At 40.4% G+C, this 19,171-nt stretch overlaps 2 non-coding genes across 2 annotated transcripts; both read left to right on the top strand.

Moving 5' to 3' along the window:
* Positions 1-1,021: 1,021 nt before the first annotated feature.
* Positions 1,022-1,094, top strand: TRNAK-UUU (transfer RNA lysine (anticodon UUU)). The gene has a single exon. It is a non-coding gene; the product is annotated as a tRNA-Lys (tRNA).
* Positions 1,095-11,584: 10,490 nt separating this feature from the next.
* TRNAK-UUU (transfer RNA lysine (anticodon UUU)) lies at positions 11,585-11,657 on the top strand. Its single transcript has one exon. It is a non-coding gene; the product is annotated as a tRNA-Lys (tRNA).
* The last annotated feature ends 7,514 nt before the right edge of the window (positions 11,658-19,171 follow it).

Raw genomic sequence — 19,171 nt, forward strand, 5'->3', positions numbered from 1 at the left:
AAGAAGAGCATTTTTCAGAGCCTGGATAGCTCAGTCGGTAGAGCATCAGACTTTTAATCTGAGGGTCCAGGGTTCAAGTCCCTGTACAGGCGTACTTGCTAAAGCAAGCTGTCAAATGTCTTTATTGAGCACATCTTTGATTTTCCACTGAGTCTCTGCATCTTCAGTGCCGTGTTCTACTGTGCAAAACCAAGGATATAGAAGCAGCTTGAGAACATCTTTGCTTATTGCAGAAACAACCCTTCTATGTCTGTTTAGCAGATTTTGAGCACATTTTTGATTTTCCACCAAAGCTTTGTTTCTTTACCTCCATATTTTATGTTAAGACGCTTAGAGGAGCTAAGAAGAGCATTTTTCAGAGCCTGGATAGCTCAGTCAGTAGAGCATCAGACTTTTAATCTGAGGATCCAGGGTTCAAGTCCCTGTTCAGGCGTACTTGCTAAAGCAAGCTGTCAAATGTCTTTATTGAGCACATCTTTGATTTTCCACTGAGTCTCTGCATCTTCAGTGCCGTGTTCTACTGTGCAAAACCAAGGGTATAAAAGCAGCTTGAGAACATCTTTGCTTATTGCAGAAACAACCCTTCTATGTCTGTTTAGCAGATTTTGAGCACATTTTTGATTTTCCACCAAAGCTTTGTTTCTTTACCTCCATATTTTATGTTAAGACGCTTAGAAGAGCTAAGAAGAGCATTTTTCAGAGCCTGGATAGTTCAGTCGGTAGAGCATCAGGGTTCAAGTCCCTGTTCAGGCGTACTTGCTAAAGCAAGCTGTCAAATGTCTTAATTGAGCACATCTTTGATTTTCCACTGAGTCTTTGCTTCTTTATTGTCGTGTTCTACTGTGCAAAACTGAGGGTATAGAAGCAGCTTGAGAAAATCTTTGTTTTTTGCAGAAACAACCCTTCTATGTCTGTTTAGCAAATTTTGGGCACATTGTTGATTTTCCACCAAAGCTTTGTTTCTTTACCTCCATATTTTATGTTGAGACACTTAGAGGAGCTAAGAAGAGCATTTTTCAGAGCCTGGATAGCTCAGTCGGTAGAGCATCAGACTTTTAATCTGAGGGTCCAGGGTTCAAGTCCCTGTTCAGGCATACTTGCTAAAGCAAGCTGTCAAATGTCTTTATTGAGCACATCTTTGATTTTCCACTGAGTCTCTGCATCTTCAGTGCCGTGTTCTACTGTGCAAAACCAAGGGTATAAAAGCAGCTTGAGAACATCTTTGCTTATTGCAGAAACAACCCTTCTATGTCTGTTTAGCAGATTTTGAGCACATTTTTGATTTTCCACCAAAGCTTTGTTTCTTTACCTCCATATTTTATGTTAAGACGCTTAGAGGAGCTAAGAAGAGCATTTTTCAGAGCCTGGATAGCTCAGTCGGTAGAGCATCAGACTTTTAATCTGAGGGTCCAGGGTTCAAGTCCCTGTTCAGGCGTACTTGCTAAAGCAAGCTGTCTAATGTCTTTATTGAGCACATCTTTGATTTTCCACTGAGTCTCTGCATCTTCAGTGCCGTGTTCTACTGTGCAAAACCAAGGATATAGAAGCAGCTTGAGAACATCTTTGCTTATTGCAGAAACAACCCTTCTATGTCTGTTTAGCAGATTTTGAGCACATTTTTGATTTTCCACCAAAGCTTTGTTTCTTTACCTCCATATTTTATATTAAGACACTTAGAGGAGCTAAGAAGAGCATTTTCCAGAGCCTGGATAGCTCAGTCGGTAGAGCATCAGACTTTTAATCTGAGGATCCAGGGTTCAAGTTCCTGTTCAGGCATGCTTGCTAAAGCAAGCTGTCAAATGTCTTTATTGAGCACATCTTTGATTTTCCACTGAGTCTCTGCATCTTCAGTGCCGTGTTCTACTGTGCAAAACCAAGGGTATAGAAGCAGCTTGAGAACATCTTTGCTTATTGCAGAAACAACCCTTCTATGTCTGTTTAGCAGATTTTGAGCACATTATTGATTTTCCACCAAAGCTTTGTTTCTTTACCTCCATATTTTATGTTAAGACGCTTAGAGGAGCTAAGAAGAGCATTTTTCAGAGCCTGGATAGTTCAGTCGGTAGAGCATCAGGGTTCAAGTCCCTGTTCAGGCGTACTTGCTAAAGCAAGCTGTCAAATGTCTTAATTGAGCACATCTTTGATTTTCCACTGAGTCTTTGCTTCTTTATTGTCGTGTTCTACTGTGCAGAACTGAGGGTATAGAAGCAGCTTGAGAAAATCTTTGTTTTTTGCAGAAACAACCCTTCTATGTCTGTTTAGCAAATTTTGGGCACATTGTTGATTTTCCACCAAAGCTTTGTTTCTTTACCTCCATATTTTATGTTAAGACACTTAGAGGAGCTAAGAAGAGCATTTTTCAGAGCCTGGATAGCTCAGTCGGTAGAGCATCAGACTTTTAATCTGAGGGTCTAGGGTTCAAGTCCCTGTTCAGGCGTATTTGCTCCTTATTTTGTTAAGACGCTTAGAGGAGCTAAAGCAAGGTAAAGCAAGCTGTCAAATGTCTTTATTGAGCACATCTTTGATTTTCAACTGAGTCTTTGCTTCTTTATTGTCGTGTTCTACTGTGCAAAACTGAAGGCATAGAAGCAGCTTGAGAAAATCTTTGTTTTTTGCAGAAACAACCCTTCTATGTCTGTTTAGCAGATTTTGAGCACATTGTTGATTTTCCACCAAAGCTTTGTTTCTTTACCTCCATATTTTATGTTAAGACGCTTAGAGGAGCTAAGAAGAGCATTTTTCAGAGCCTGGATAGCTCAGTCGGTAGAGCATCAGACTTTTAATCTGAGGGTCCAGGGTTCAAGTCCCTGTTCAGGCGTACTTGCTAAAGCAAGCTGTCAAATGTCTTTATTGAGCACATCTTTGATTTTCCACTGAGTCTCTGCATCTTCAGTGCCGTGTTCTACTGTGCAAAACCAAGGGTATAAAAGCAGCTTGAGAACATCTTTGCTTATTGCAGAAACAACCCTTCTATGTCTGTTTAGCAGATTTTGAGCACATTTTTGATTTTCCACCAAAGCTTTGTTTCTTTACCTCCATATTTTATGTTAAGACGCTTAGAGGAGCTAAGAAGAGCATTTTTCAGAGCCTGGATAGTTCAGTCGGTAGAGCATCAGGGTTCAAGTCCCTGTTCAGGCGTACTTGCTAAAGCAAGCTGTCAAATGTCTTTATTGAGCACATCTTTGATTTTCCACTGAGTCTCTGCATCTTCAGTGCCGTGTTCTACTGTGCAAAACCAAGGGTATAAAAGCAGCTTGAGAACATCTTTGCTTATTGCAGAAACAACCCTTCTATGTCTGATTAGCAGATTTTGAGCACATTTTTGATTTTCCACCAAAGCTTTGTTTCTTTACCTCCATATTTTATGTTAAGACGCTTAGAGGAGCTAAGAAGAGCATTTTTCAGAGCCTGGATAGCTCAGTCGGTAGAGCATCAGACTTTTAATCTGAGGGTCCAGGGTTCAAGTCCCTGTTCAGGCGTACTTGCTAAAGCAAGCTGTCAAATGTCTTTATTGAGCACATCTTTGATTTTCCACTGAGTCTCTGCATCTTCAGTGCCGTGTTCTACTGTGCAAAACCAAGGATATAGAAGCAGCTTGAGAACATCTTTGCTTATTGCAGAAACAACCCTTCTATGTCTGTTTAGCAGATTTTGAGCACATTTTTGATTTTCCACCAAAGCTTTGTTTCTTTACCTCCATATTTTATGTTAAGACGCTTAGAGGAGCTAAGAAGAGCATTTTTCAGAGCCTGGATAGCTCAGTCAGTAGAGCATCAGACTTTTAATCTGAGGATCCAGGGTTCAAGTCCCTGTTCAGGCGTACTTGCTAAAGCAAGCTGTCAAATGTCTTTATTGAGCACATCTTTGATTTTCCACTGAGTCTCTGCATCTTCAGTGCCGTGTTCTACTGTGCAAAACCAAGGGTATAAAAGCAGCTTGAGAACATCTTTGCTTATTGCAGAAACAACCCTTCTATGTCTGTTTAGCAGATTTTGAGCACATTTTTGATTTTCCACCAAAGCTTTGTTTCTTTACCTCCATATTTTATGTTAAGACGCTTAGAGGAGCTAAGAAGAGCATTTTTCAGAGCCTGGATAGCTCAGTCGGTAGAGCATCAGACTTTTAATCTGAGGGTCCAGGGTTCAAGTCCCTGTTCAGGCGTACTTGCTAAAGCAAGCTGTCTAATGTCTTTATTGAGCACATCTTTGATTTTCCACTGAGTCTCTGCATCTTCAGTGCCGTGTTCTACTGTGCAAAACCAAGGATATAGAAGCAGCTTGAGAACATCTTTGCTTATTGCAGAAACAACCCTTCTATGTCTGTTTAGCAGATTTTGAGCACATTTTTGATTTTCCACCAAAGCTTTGTTTCTTTACCTCCATATTTTATATTAAGACACTTAGAGGAGCTAAGAAGAGCATTTTCCAGAGCCTGGATAGCTCAGTCGGTAGAGCATCAGACTTTTAATCTGAGGATCCAGGGTTCAAGTTCCTGTTCAGGCATGCTTGCTAAAGCAAGCTGTCAAATGTCTTTATTGAGCACATCTTTGATTTTCCACTGAGTCTCTGCATCTTCAGTGCCGTGTTCTACTGTGCAAAACCAAGGGTATAGAAGCAGCTTGAGAACATCTTTGCTTATTGCAGAAACAACCCTTCTATGTCTGTTTAGCAGATTTTGAGCACATTATTGATTTTCCACCAAAGCTTTGTTTCTTTACCTCCATATTTTATGTTAAGACGCTTAGAGGAGCTAAGAAGAGCATTTTTCAGAGCCTGGATAGTTCAGTCGGTAGAGCATCAGGGTTCAAGTCCCTGTTCAGGCGTACTTGCTAAAGCAAGCTGTCAAATGTCTTAATTGAGCACATCTTTGATTTTCCACTGAGTCTTTGCTTCTTTATTGTCGTGTTCTACTGTGCAGAACTGAGGGTATAGAAGCAGCTTGAGAAAATCTTTGTTTTTTGCAGAAACAACCCTTCTATGTCTGTTTAGCAAATTTTGGGCACATTGTTGATTTTCCACCAAAGCTTTGTTTCTTTACCTCCATATTTTATGTTAAGACACTTAGAGGAGCTAAGAAGAGCATTTTTCAGAGCCTGGATAGCTCAGTCGGTAGAGCATCAGACTTTTAATCTGAGGGTCTAGGGTTCAAGTCCCTGTTCAGGCGTATTTGCTCCTTATTTTGTTAAGACGCTTAGAGGAGCTAAAGCAAGGTAAAGCAAGCTGTCAAATGTCTTTATTGAGCACATCTTTGATTTTCAACTGAGTCTTTGCTTCTTTATTGTCGTGTTCTACTGTGCAAAACTGAAGGCATAGAAGCAGCTTGAGAAAATCTTTGTTTTTTGCAGAAACAACCCTTCTATGTCTGTTTAGCAGATTTTGAGCACATTGTTGATTTTCCACCAAAGCTTTGTTTCTTTACCTCCATATTTTATGTTAAGACGCTTAGAGGAGCTAAGAAGAGCATTTTTCAGAGCCTGGATAGCTCAGTCGGTAGAGCATCAGACTTTTAATCTGAGGGTCCAGGGTTCAAGTCCTTGTTCAGGCGTACTTGCTAAAGCAAGCTGTCAAATGTCTTTATTGAGCACATCTTTGATTTTCCACTGAGTCTCTGCATCTTCAGTGCCGTGTTCTACTGTGCAAAACCAAGGATATAGAAGCAGCTTGAGAACATCTTTGCTTATTGCAGAAACAACCCTTCTATGTCTGTTTAGCAGATTTTGAGCACATTTTTGATTTTCCACCAAAGCTTTGTTTCTTTACCTCCATATTTTATATTAAGACACTTAGAGGAGCTAAGAAGAGCATTTTCCAGAGCCTGGATAGCTCAGTCGGTAGAGCATCAGACTTTTAATCTGAGGGTCCAGGGTTCAAGTCCCTGTTCAGGCGTACTTGCTAAAGCAAGCTGTCAAATGTCTTTATTGAGCACATCTTTGGTTTTCCACTGAGTCTCTGCATCTTCAGTGCCGTGTTCTACTGTGCAAAACCAAGGGTATAGAAGCAGCTTGAGAACATCTTTGCTTATTGCAGAAACAACCCTTCTATGTCTGTTTAGCAGATTTTGAGCACATTTTTGATTTTCCACCAAAGCTTTGTTTCTTTACCTCCATATTTTATGTTAAGACGCTTAGAGGAGCTAAGAAGAGCATTTTTCAGAGCCTGGATAGTTCAGTCGGTAGAGCATCAGGGTTCAAGTCCCTGTTCAGGCGTACTTGCTAAAGCAAGCTGTCAAATGTCTTAATTGAGCACATCTTTGATTTTCCACTGAGTCTTTGCTTCTTTATTGTCGTGTTCTACTGTGCAGAACTGAGGGTATAGAAGCAGCTTGAGAAAATCTTTGTTTTTTGCAGAAACAACCCTTCTATGTCTGTTTAGCAAATTTTGGGCACATTGTTGATTTTCCACCAAAGCTTTGTTTCTTTACCTCCATATTTTATATTAAGACACTTAGAGGAGCTAAGAAGAGCATTTTCCAGAGCCTGGATAGCTCAGTCGGTAGAGCATCAGACTTTTAATCTGAGGATCCAGGGTTCAAGTTCCTGTTCAGGCATGCTTGCTAAAGCAAGCTGTCAAATGTCTTTATTGAGCACATCTTTGATTTTCCACTGAGTCTCTGCATCTTCAGTGCCGTGTTCTACTGTGCAAAACCAAGGGTATAGAAGCAGCTTGAGAACATCTTTGCTTATTGCAGAAACAACCCTTCTATGTCTGTTTAGCAGATTTTGAGCACATTATTGATTTTCCACCAAAGCTTTGTTTCTTTACCTCCATATTTTATGTTAAGACGCTTAGAGGAGCTAAGAAGAGCATTTTTCAGAGCCTGGATAGTTCAGTCGGTAGAGCATCAGGGTTCAAGTCCCTGTTCAGGCGTACTTGCTAAAGCAAGCTGTCAAATGTCTTAATTGAGCACATCTTTGATTTTCCACTGAGTCTTTGCTTCTTTATTGTCGTGTTCTACTGTGCAGAACTGAGGGTATAGAAGCAGCTTGAGAAAATCTTTGTTTTTTGCAGAAACAACCCTTCTATGTCTGTTTAGCAAATTTTGGGCACATTGTTGATTTTCCACCAAAGCTTTGTTTCTTTACCTCCATATTTTATGTTAAGACACTTAGAGGAGCTAAGAAGAGCATTTTTCAGAGCCTGGATAGCTCAGTCGGTAGAGCATCAGACTTTTAATCTGAGGGTCTAGGGTTCAAGTCCCTGTTCAGGCGTATTTGCTCCTTATTTTGTTAAGACGCTTAGAGGAGCTAAAGCAAGGTAAAGCAAGCTGTCAAATGTCTTTATTGAGCACATCTTTGATTTTCAACTGAGTCTTTGCTTCTTTATTGTCGTGTTCTACTGTGCAAAACTGAAGGCATAGAAGCAGCTTGAGAAAATCTTTGTTTTTTGCAGAAACAACCCTTCTATGTCTGTTTAGCAGATTTTGAGCACATTGTTGATTTTCCACCAAAGCTTTGTTTCTTTACCTCCATATTTTATGTTAAGACGCTTAGAGGAGCTAAGAAGAGCATTTTTCAGAGCCTGGATAGCTCAGTCGGTAGAGCATCAGACTTTTAATCTGAGGGTCCAGGGTTCAAGTCCCTGTTCAGGCGTACTTGCTAAAGCAAGCTGTCAAATGTCTTTATTGAGCACATCTTTGATTTTCCACTGAGTCTCTGCATCTTCAGTGCCGTGTTCTACTGTGCAAAACCAAGGGTATAAAAGCAGCTTGAGAACATCTTTGCTTATTGCAGAAACAACCCTTCTATGTCTGTTTAGCAGATTTTGAGCACATTTTTGATTTTCCACCAAAGCTTTGTTTCTTTACCTCCATATTTTATGTTAAGACGCTTAGAGGAGCTAAGAAGAGCATTTTTCAGAGCCTGGATAGTTCAGTCGGTAGAGCATCAGGGTTCAAGTCCCTGTTCAGGCGTACTTGCTAAAGCAAGCTGTCAAATGTCTTTATTGAGCACATCTTTGATTTTCCACTGAGTCTCTGCATCTTCAGTGCCGTGTTCTACTGTGCAAAACCAAGGGTATAAAAGCAGCTTGAGAACATCTTTGCTTATTGCAGAAACAACCCTTCTATGTCTGATTAGCAGATTTTGAGCACATTTTTGATTTTCCACCAAAGCTTTGTTTCTTTACCTCCATATTTTATGTTAAGACGCTTAGAGGAGCTAAGAAGAGCATTTTTCAGAGCCTGGATAGCTCAGTCGGTAGAGCATCAGACTTTTAATCTGAGGGTCCAGGGTTCAAGTCCCTGTTCAGGCGTACTTGCTAAAGCAAGCTGTCAAATGTCTTTATTGAGCACATCTTTGATTTTCCACTGAGTCTCTGCATCTTCAGTGCCGTGTTCTACTGTGCAAAACCAAGGATATAGAAGCAGCTTGAGAACATCTTTGCTTATTGCAGAAACAACCCTTCTATGTCTGTTTAGCAGATTTTGAGCACATTTTTGATTTTCCACCAAAGCTTTGTTTCTTTACCTCCATATTTTATGTTAAGACGCTTAGAGGAGCTAAGAAGAGCATTTTTCAGAGCCTGGATAGCTCAGTCAGTAGAGCATCAGACTTTTAATCTGAGGATCCAGGGTTCAAGTCCCTGTTCAGGCGTACTTGCTAAAGCAAGCTGTCAAATGTCTTTATTGAGCACATCTTTGATTTTCCACTGAGTCTCTGCATCTTCAGTGCCGTGTTCTACTGTGCAAAACCAAGGGTATAAAAGCAGCTTGAGAACATCTTTGCTTATTGCAGAAACAACCCTTCTATGTCTGTTTAGCAGATTTTGAGCACATTTTTGATTTTCCACCAAAGCTTTGTTTCTTTACCTCCATATTTTATGTTAAGACGCTTAGAGGAGCTAAGAAGAGCATTTTTCAGAGCCTGGATAGCTCAGTCGGTAGAGCATCAGACTTTTAATCTGAGGGTCCAGGGTTCAAGTCCCTGTTCAGGCGTACTTGCTAAAGCAAGCTGTCTAATGTCTTTATTGAGCACATCTTTGATTTTCCACTGAGTCTCTGCATCTTCAGTGCCGTGTTCTACTGTGCAAAACCAAGGATATAGAAGCAGCTTGAGAACATCTTTGCTTATTGCAGAAACAACCCTTCTATGTCTGTTTAGCAGATTTTGAGCACATTTTTGATTTTCCACCAAAGCTTTGTTTCTTTACCTCCATATTTTATATTAAGACACTTAGAGGAGCTAAGAAGAGCATTTTCCAGAGCCTGGATAGCTCAGTCGGTAGAGCATCAGACTTTTAATCTGAGGATCCAGGGTTCAAGTTCCTGTTCAGGCATGCTTGCTAAAGCAAGCTGTCAAATGTCTTAATTGAGCACATCTTTGATTTTCCACTGAGTCTTTGCTTCTTTATTGTCGTGTTCTACTGTGCAGAACTGAGGGTATAGAAGCAGCTTGAGAAAATCTTTGTTTTTTGCAGAAACAACCCTTCTATGTCTGTTTAGCAAATTTTGGGCACATTGTTGATTTTCCACCAAAGCTTTGTTTCTTTACCTCCATATTTTATGTTAAGACACTTAGAGGAGCTAAGAAGAGCATTTTTCAGAGCCTGGATAGCTCAGTCGGTAGAGCATCAGACTTTTAATCTGAGGGTCTAGGGTTCAAGTCCCTGTTCAGGCGTATTTGCTCCTTATTTTGTTAAGACGCTTAGAGGAGCTAAAGCAAGGTAAAGCAAGCTGTCAAATGTCTTTATTGAGCACATCTTTGATTTTCAACTGAGTCTTTGCTTCTTTATTGTCGTGTTCTACTGTGCAAAACTGAAGGCATAGAAGCAGCTTGAGAAAATCTTTGTTTTTTGCAGAAACAACCCTTCTATGTCTGTTTAGCAGATTTTGAGCACATTGTTGATTTTCCACCAAAGCTTTGTTTCTTTACCTCCATATTTTATGTTAAGACGCTTAGAGGAGCTAAGAAGAGCATTTTTCAGAGCCTGGATAGCTCAGTCGGTAGAGCATCAGACTTTTAATCTGAGGGTCCAGGGTTCAAGTCCCTGTTCAGGCGTACTTGCTAAAGCAAGCTGTCAAATGTCTTTATTGAGCACATCTTTGATTTTCCACTGAGTCTCTGCATCTTCAGTGCCGTGTTCTACTGTGCAAAACCAAGGGTATAAAAGCAGCTTGAGAACATCTTTGCTTATTGCAGAAACAACCCTTCTATGTCTGTTTAGCAGATTTTGAGCACATTTTTGATTTTCCACCAAAGCTTTGTTTCTTTACCTCCATATTTTATGTTAAGACGCTTAGAGGAGCTAAGAAGAGCATTTTTCAGAGCCTGGATAGTTCAGTCGGTAGAGCATCAGGGTTCAAGTCCCTGTTCAGGCGTACTTGCTAAAGCAAGCTGTCAAATGTCTTTATTGAGCACATCTTTGATTTTCCACTGAGTCTCTGCATCTTCAGTGCCGTGTTCTACTGTGCAAAACCAAGGGTATAAAAGCAGCTTGAGAACATCTTTGCTTATTGCAGAAACAACCCTTCTATGTCTGATTAGCAGATTTTGAGCACATTTTTGATTTTCCACCAAAGCTTTGTTTCTTTACCTCCATATTTTATGTTAAGACGCTTAGAGGAGCTAAGAAGAGCATTTTTCAGAGCCTGGATAGCTCAGTCGGTAGAGCATCAGACTTTTAATCTGAGGGTCCAGGGTTCAAGTCCCTGTTCAGGCGTACTTGCTAAAGCAAGCTGTCAAATGTCTTTATTGAGCACATCTTTGATTTTCCACTGAGTCTCTGCATCTTCAGTGCCGTGTTCTACTGTGCAAAACCAAGGATATAGAAGCAGCTTGAGAACATCTTTGCTTATTGCAGAAACAACCCTTCTATGTCTGTTTAGCAGATTTTGAGCACATTTTTGATTTTCCACCAAAGCTTTGTTTCTTTACCTCCATATTTTATGTTAAGACGCTTAGAGGAGCTAAGAAGAGCATTTTTCAGAGCCTGGATAGCTCAGTCAGTAGAGCATCAGACTTTTAATCTGAGGATCCAGGGTTCAAGTCCCTGTTCAGGCGTACTTGCTAAAGCAAGCTGTCAAATGTCTTTATTGAGCACATCTTTGATTTTCCACTGAGTCTCTGCATCTTCAGTGCCGTGTTCTACTGTGCAAAACCAAGGGTATAAAAGCAGCTTGAGAACATCTTTGCTTATTGCAGAAACAACCCTTCTATGTCTGTTTAGCAGATTTTGAGCACATTTTTGATTTTCCACCAAAGCTTTGTTTCTTTACCTCCATATTTTATGTTAAGACGCTTAGAGGAGCTAAGAAGAGCATTTTTCAGAGCCTGGATAGTTCAGTCGGTAGAGCATCAGGGTTCAAGTCCCTGTTCAGGCGTACTTGCTAAAGCAAGCTGTCAAATGTCTTAATTGAGCACATCTTTGATTTTCCACTGAGTCTTTGCTTCTTTATTGTCGTGTTCTACTGTGCAAAACTGAGGGTATAGAAGCAGCTTGAGAAAATCTTTGTTTTTTGCAGAAACAACCCTTCTATGTCTGTTTAGCAAATTTTGGGCACATTGTTGATTTTCCACCAAAGCTTTGTTTCTTTACCTCCATATTTTATGTTGAGACACTTAGAGGAGCTAAGAAGAGCATTTTTCAGAGCCTGGATAGCTCAGTCGGTAGAGCATCAGACTTTTAATCTGAGGGTCCAGGGTTCAAGTCCCTGTTCAGGCATACTTGCTAAAGCAAGCTGTCAAATGTCTTTATTGAGCACATCTTTGATTTTCCACTGAGTCTCTGCATCTTCAGTGCCGTGTTCTACTGTGCAAAACCAAGGGTATAAAAGCAGCTTGAGAACATCTTTGCTTATTGCAGAAACAACCCTTCTATGTCTGTTTAGCAGATTTTGAGCACATTTTTGATTTTCCACCAAAGCTTTGTTTCTTTACCTCCATATTTTATGTTAAGACGCTTAGAGGAGCTAAGAAGAGCATTTTTCAGAGCCTGGATAGCTCAGTCGGTAGAGCATCAGACTTTTAATCTGAGGGTCCAGGGTTCAAGTCCCTGTTCAGGCGTACTTGCTAAAGCAAGCTGTCTAATGTCTTTATTGAGCACATCTTTGATTTTCCACTGAGTCTCTGCATCTTCAGTGCCGTGTTCTACTGTGCAAAACCAAGGATATAGAAGCAGCTTGAGAACATCTTTGCTTATTGCAGAAACAACCCTTCTATGTCTGTTTAGCAGATTTTGAGCACATTTTTGATTTTCCACCAAAGCTTTGTTTCTTTACCTCCATATTTTATATTAAGACACTTAGAGGAGCTAAGAAGAGCATTTTCCAGAGCCTGGATAGCTCAGTCGGTAGAGCATCAGACTTTTAATCTGAGGATCCAGGGTTCAAGTTCCTGTTCAGGCATGCTTGCTAAAGCAAGCTGTCAAATGTCTTTATTGAGCACATCTTTGATTTTCCACTGAGTCTCTGCATCTTCAGTGCCGTGTTCTACTGTGCAAAACCAAGGGTATAGAAGCAGCTTGAGAACATCTTTGCTTATTGCAGAAACAACCCTTCTATGTCTGTTTAGCAGATTTTGAGCACATTATTGATTTTCCACCAAAGCTTTGTTTCTTTACCTCCATATTTTATGTTAAGACGCTTAGAGGAGCTAAGAAGAGCATTTTTCAGAGCCTGGATAGTTCAGTCGGTAGAGCATCAGGGTTCAAGTCCCTGTTCAGGCGTACTTGCTAAAGCAAGCTGTCAAATGTCTTAATTGAGCACATCTTTGATTTTCCACTGAGTCTTTGCTTCTTTATTGTCGTGTTCTACTGTGCAGAACTGAGGGTATAGAAGCAGCTTGAGAAAATCTTTGTTTTTTGCAGAAACAACCCTTCTATGTCTGTTTAGCAAATTTTGGGCACATTGTTGATTTTCCACCAAAGCTTTGTTTCTTTACCTCCATATTTTATGTTAAGACACTTAGAGGAGCTAAGAAGAGCATTTTTCAGAGCCTGGATAGCTCAGTCGGTAGAGCATCAGACTTTTAATCTGAGGGTCTAGGGTTCAAGTCCCTGTTCAGGCGTATTTGCTCCTTATTTTGTTAAGACGCTTAGAGGAGCTAAAGCAAGGTAAAGCAAGCTGTCAAATGTCTTTATTGAGCACATCTTTGATTTTCAACTGAGTCTTTGCTTCTTTATTGTCGTGTTCTACTGTGCAAAACTGAAGGCATAGAAGCAGCTTGAGAAAATCTTTGTTTTTTGCAGAAACAACCCTTCTATGTCTGTTTAGCAGATTTTGAGCACATTGTTGATTTTCCACCAAAGCTTTGTTTCTTTACCTCCATATTTTATGTTAAGACGCTTAGAGGAGCTAAGAAGAGCATTTTTCAGAGCCTGGATAGCTCAGTCGGTAGAGCATCAGACTTTTAATCTGAGGGTCCAGGGTTCAAGTCCCTGTTCAGGCGTACTTGCTAAAGCAAGCTGTCAAATGTCTTTATTGAGCACATCTTTGATTTTCCACTGAGTCTCTGCATCTTCAGTGCCGTGTTCTACTGTGCAAAACCAAGGGTATAGAAGCAGCTTGAGAACATCTTTGCTTATTGCAGAAACAACCCTTCTATGTCTGTTTAGCAGATTTTGAGCACATTTTTGATTTTCCACCAAAGCTTTGTTTCTTTACCTCCATATTTTATGTTAAGACGCTTAGAGGAGCTAAGAAGAGCATTTTTCAGAGCCTGGATAGTTCAGTCGGTAGAGCATCAGGGTTCAAGTCCCTGTTCAGGCGTACTTGCTAAAGCAAGCTGTCAAATGTCTTAATTGAGCACATCTTTGATTTTCCACTGAGTCTTTGCTTCTTTATTGTCGTGTTCTACTGTGCAAAACTGAGGGTATAGAAGCAGCTTGAGAAAATCTTTGTTTTTTGCAGAAACAACCCTTCTATGTCTGTTTAGCAAATTTTGGGCACATTGTTGATTTTCCACCAAAGCTTTGTTTCTTTACCTCCATATTTTATGTTAAGACGCTTAGAGGAGCTAAGAAGAGCATTTTTCAGAGCCTGGATAGCTCAGTCGGTAGAGCATCAGACTTTTAATCTGAGGGTCCAGGGTTCAAGTCCCTGTTCAGGCGTACTTGCTAAAGCAAGCTGTCAAATGTCTTTATTGAGCACATCTTTGGTTTTCCACTGAGTCTCTGCATCTTCAGTGCCGTGTTCTACTGTGCAAAACCAAGGGTATAGAAGCAGCATGAGAACATCTTTGCTTATTGCAGAAACAACCCTTCTATGTCTGTTTAGCAGATTTTGAGCACATTTTTGATTTTCCACCAAAGCTTTGTTTCTTTACCTCCATATTTTATGTTAAGACGCTTAGAGGAGCTAAGAAGAGCATTTTTCAGAGCCTGGATAGTTCAGTCGGTAGAGCATCAGACTTTTAATCTGAGGGTCCAGGGTTCAAGTCCCTGTTCAAGCGTACTTGCTAAAGCAAGCTGTCAAATGACTTTGTTGAGCACATCTTTGATTTTCCACTGAGTCTCTGCATCTTCAGTGCCGTGTTCTACTGTGCAAAACCAAGGGTATAAAAGCAGCTTGAGAACATCTTTGCTTATTGCAGAAACAACCCTTCTATGTCTGTTTAGCAGATTTTGAGCACATTTTTGATTTTCCACCAAAGCTTTGTTTCTTTACCTCCATATTTTATGTTAAGACGCTTAGAGGAGCTAAGAAGAGCATTTTTCAGAGCCTGGATAGCTCAGTCGGTAGAGCATCAGACTTTTAATCTGAGGGTCCAGGGTTCAAGTCCCTGTTCAGGCGTCCTTGCTAAAGCAAGCTGTCAAATGTCTTTATTGAGCAGAAACAACCCTTCTATGTCTGTTTAGCAGATTTTGAGCACATTTTTGATTTTCCACCAAAGCTTTGTTTCTTTACCTCCATATTTTATGTTAAGACGCTTAGAGGAGCTAAGAAGAGCATTTTTCAGAGCCTGGATAGTTCAGTCGGTAGAGCATCAGGGTTCAAGTCCCTGTTCAGGCGTACTTGCTAAAGCAAGCTGTCAAATGTCTTAATTGAGCACATCTTTGATTTTCCACTGAGTCTTTGCTTCTTTATTGTCGTGTTCTACTGTGCAAAACTGAGGGTATAGAAGCAGCTTGAGAAAATCTTTGTTTTTTGCAGAAACAACCCTTCTATGTCTGTTTAGCAAATTTTGGGCACATTGTTGATTTTCCACCAAAGCTTTGTTTCTTTACCTCCATATTTTATGTTAAGACGCTTAGAGGAGCTAAGAAGAGCATTTTTCAGAGCCTGGATAGCTCAGTCGGTAGAGCATCAGACTTTTAATCTGAGGGTCCAGGGTTCAAGTCCCTGTTCAGGCGTACTTGCTAAAGCAAGCTGTCAAATGTCTTTATTGAGCACATCTTTGGTTTTCCACTGAGTCTCTGCATCTTCAGTGCCGTGTTCTACTGTGCAAAACCAAGGGTATAGAAGCAGCATGAGAACATCTTTGCTTATTGCAGAAACAACCCTTCTATGTCTGTTTAGCAGATTTTGAGCACATTTTTGATTTTCCACCAAAGCTTTGTTTCTTTACCTCCATATTTTATGTTAAGACGCTTAGAGGAGCTAAGAAGAGCATTTTTCAGAGCCTGGATAGTTCAGTCGGTAGAGCATCAGACTTTTAATCTGAGGGTCCAGGGTTCAAGTCCCTGTTCAAGCGTACTTGCTAAAGCAAGCTGTCAAATGACTTTGTTGAGCACATCTTTGATTTTCCACTGAGTCTCTGCATCTTCAGTGCCGTGTTCTACTGTGCAAAACCAAGGGTATAAAAGCAGCTTGAGAACATCTTTGCTTATTGCAGAAACAACCCTTCTATGTCTGTTTAGCAGATTTTGAGCACATTTTTGATTTTCCACCAAAGCTTTGTTTCTTTACCTCCATATTTTATGTTAAGACGCTTAGAGGAGCTAAGAAGAGCATTTTTCAGAGCCTGGATAGCTCAGTCGGTAGAGCATCAGACTTTTAATCTGAGGGTCCAGGGTTCAAGTCCCTGTTCAGGCGTACTTGCTAAAGCAAGCTGTCAAATGTCTTTATTGAGCACATCTTTGATTTTCCACTGAGTCTCTGCATCTTCAGTGCCGTGTTCTACTGTGCAAAACCAAGGATATAGAAGCAGCTTGAGAACATCTTTGCTTATTGCAGAAACAACCCTTCTATGTCTGTTTAGCAGATTTTGAGCACATTTTTGATTTTCCACCAAAGCTTTGTTTCTTTACCTCCATATTTTATGTTAAGACGCTTAGAGGGGCTAAGAAGAGCATTTTTCAGAGCCTGGATAGTTCAGTCGGTAGAGCATCAGGGTTCAAGTCCCTGTTCAGGCGTACTTGCTAAAGCAAGCTGTCAAATGTCTTAATTGAGCACATCTTTGATTTTCCACTGAGTCTTTGCTTCTTTATTGTCGTGTTCTACTGTGCAAAACTGAGGGTATAGAAGCAGCTTGAGAAAATTTTTGTTTTTTGCAGAAACAACCCTTCTATGTCTGTTTAGCAAATTTTGGGCACATTGTTGATTTTCCACCAAAGCTTTGTTTCTTTACCTCCATATTTTATGTTAAGACGCTTAGAGGAGCTAAGAAGAGCATTTTTCAGAGCCTGGATAGCTCAGTCGGTAGAGCATCAGACTTTTAATCTGAGGGTCCAGGGTTCAAGTCCCTGTTCAGGCGTACTTGCTAAAGCAAGCTGTCAAATGTCTTTATTGAGCACATCTTTGGTTTTCCACTGAGTCTCTGCATCTTCAGTGCCGTGTTCTACTGTGCAAAACCAAGGGTATAGAAGCAGCATGAGAACATCTTTGCTTATTGCAGAAACAACCCTTCTATGTCTGTTTAGCAGATTTTGAGCACATTTTTGATTTTCCACCAAAGCTTTGTTTCTTTACCTCCATATTTTATGTTAAGACGCTTAGAGGAGCTAAGAAGAGCATTTTTCAGAGCCTGGATAGTTCAGTCGGTAGAGCATCAGACTTTTAATCTGAGGGTCCAGGGTTCAAGTCCCTGTTCAAGCGTACTTGCTAAAGCAAGCTGTCAAATGTCTTTATTGAGCACATCTTTGATTTTCCACTGAGTCTCTGCATCTTCAGTGCCGTGTTCTACTGTGCAAAACCAAGGGTATAAAAGCAGCTTGAGAACATCTTTGCTTATTGCAGAAACAACCCTTCTATGTCTGTTTAGCAGATTTTGAGCACATTTTTGATTTTCCACCAAAGCTTTGTTTCTTTACCTCCATATTTTATGTTAAGACGCTTAGAGGAGCTAAGAAGAGCATTTTTCAGAGCCTGGATAGCTCAGTCGGTAGAGCATCAGACTTTTAATCTGAGGGTCCAGGGTTCAAGTCCCTGTTCAGGCGTACTTGCTAAAGCAAGCTGTCAAATGTCTTTATTGAGCACATCTTTGATTTTCCACTGAGTCTCTGCATCTTCAGTGCCGTGTTCTACTGTGCAAAACCAAGGATATAGAAGCAGCTTGAGAACATCTTTGCTTATTGCAGAAACAACCCTTCTATGTCTGTTTAGCAGATTTTGAGCACATTTTTGATTTTCCACCAAAGCTTTGTTTCTTTACCTCCATATTTTATATTAAGACACTTAGAGGAGCTAAGAAGAGCATTTTTCAGAGCCTGGATAGCTCAGTCGGTAGAGCATCAGACTTTTAATCTGAGGATCCAGGGTTCAAGTTCCTGTTCAGGCGTGCTTGCTAAAGCAAGCTGTCAAATGTCTTTATTGAGCACATCTTTGATTTTCCACTGAGTCTCTGCATCTTCAGTGCCGTGTTCTACTGTGCAAAACCAAGGGTATAAAAGCAGCTTGAGAACATCTTTGCTTATTGCAGAAACAACCCTTCTATGTCTGTTTAGCAGATTTTGAGCACATTTTTGATTTTCCACCAAAGCTTTGTTTCTTTACCTCCATATTTTATGTTAAGACGCTTAGAGGAGCTAAGAAGAGCATTTTTCAGAGCCTGGATAGCTCAGTCGGTAGAGCATCAGACTTTTAATCTGAGGGTCCAGGGTTCAAGTCCCTGTTCAGGCGTACTTGCTAAAGCAAGCTGTCAAATGTCTTTATTGAGCACATCTTTGATTTTCCACTGAGTCTCTGCATCTTCAGTGCCGTGTTCTACTGTGCAAAACCAAGGATATAGAAGCAGCTTGAGAACATCTTTGCTTATTGCAGAAACAACCCTTCTATGTCTGTTTAGCAGATTTTGAGCACATTTTTGATTTTCCACCAAAGCTTTGTTTCTTTACCTCCATATTTTATGTTAAGACGCTTAGAGGAGCTAAGAAGAGCATTTTTCAGAGCCTGGATAGCTCAGTCGGTAGAGCATCAGACTTTTAATCTGAGGATCCAGGGTTCAAGTCCCTGTTCAGGCGTACTTGCTAAAGCAAGCTGTCAAATGTCTTTATTGAGCACATCTTTGATTTTCCACTGAGTCTCTGCATCTTCAGTGCCGTGTTCTACTGTGCAAAACCAAGGGTATAAAAGCAGCTTGAGAACATCTTTGCTTATTGCAGAAACAACCCTTCTATGTCTGTTTAGCAGATTTTGAGCACATTTTTGATTTTCCACCAAAGCTTTGTTTCTTTACCTCCATATTTTATGTTAAGACGCTTAGAGGAGCTAAGAAGAGCATTTTTCAGAGCCTGGATAGTTCAGTCGGTAGAGCATCAGGGTTCAAGTCCCTGTTCAGGCATACTTGCTAAAGCAAGCTGTCAAATGTCTTTATTGAGCACATCTTTGATTTTCCACTGAGTCTCTGCATCTTCAGTGCCGTGTTCTACTGTGCAAAACCAAGGGTATAAAAGCAGCTTGAGAACATCTTTGCTTATTGCAGAAACAACCCTTCTATGTCTGTTTAGCAGATTTTGAGCACATTTTTGATTTTCCACCAAAGCTTTGTTTCTTTACCTCCATATTTTATGTTAAGACGCTTAGAGGAGCTAAGAAGAGCATTTTTCAGAGCCTGGATAGCTCAGTCGGTAGAGCATCAGACTTTTAATCTGAGGGTCCAGGGTTCAAGTCCCTGTTCAGGCGTACTTGCTAAAGCAAGCTGTCAAATGTCTTTATTGAGCACATCTTTGATTTTCCACTGAGTCTCTGCATCTTCAGTGCCGTGTTCTACTGTGCAAAACCAAGGATATAGAAGCAGCTTGAGAACATCTTTGCTTATTGCAGAAACAACCCTTCTATGTCTGTTTAGCAGATTTTGAGC

The sequence above is a fragment of the Eleutherodactylus coqui genome, chromosome 7 (assembly GCF_035609145.1).
Source record: "Eleutherodactylus coqui strain aEleCoq1 chromosome 7, aEleCoq1.hap1, whole genome shotgun sequence".
In the NCBI taxonomy this organism is placed as follows: domain Eukaryota; kingdom Metazoa; phylum Chordata; class Amphibia; order Anura; family Eleutherodactylidae; genus Eleutherodactylus; species Eleutherodactylus coqui.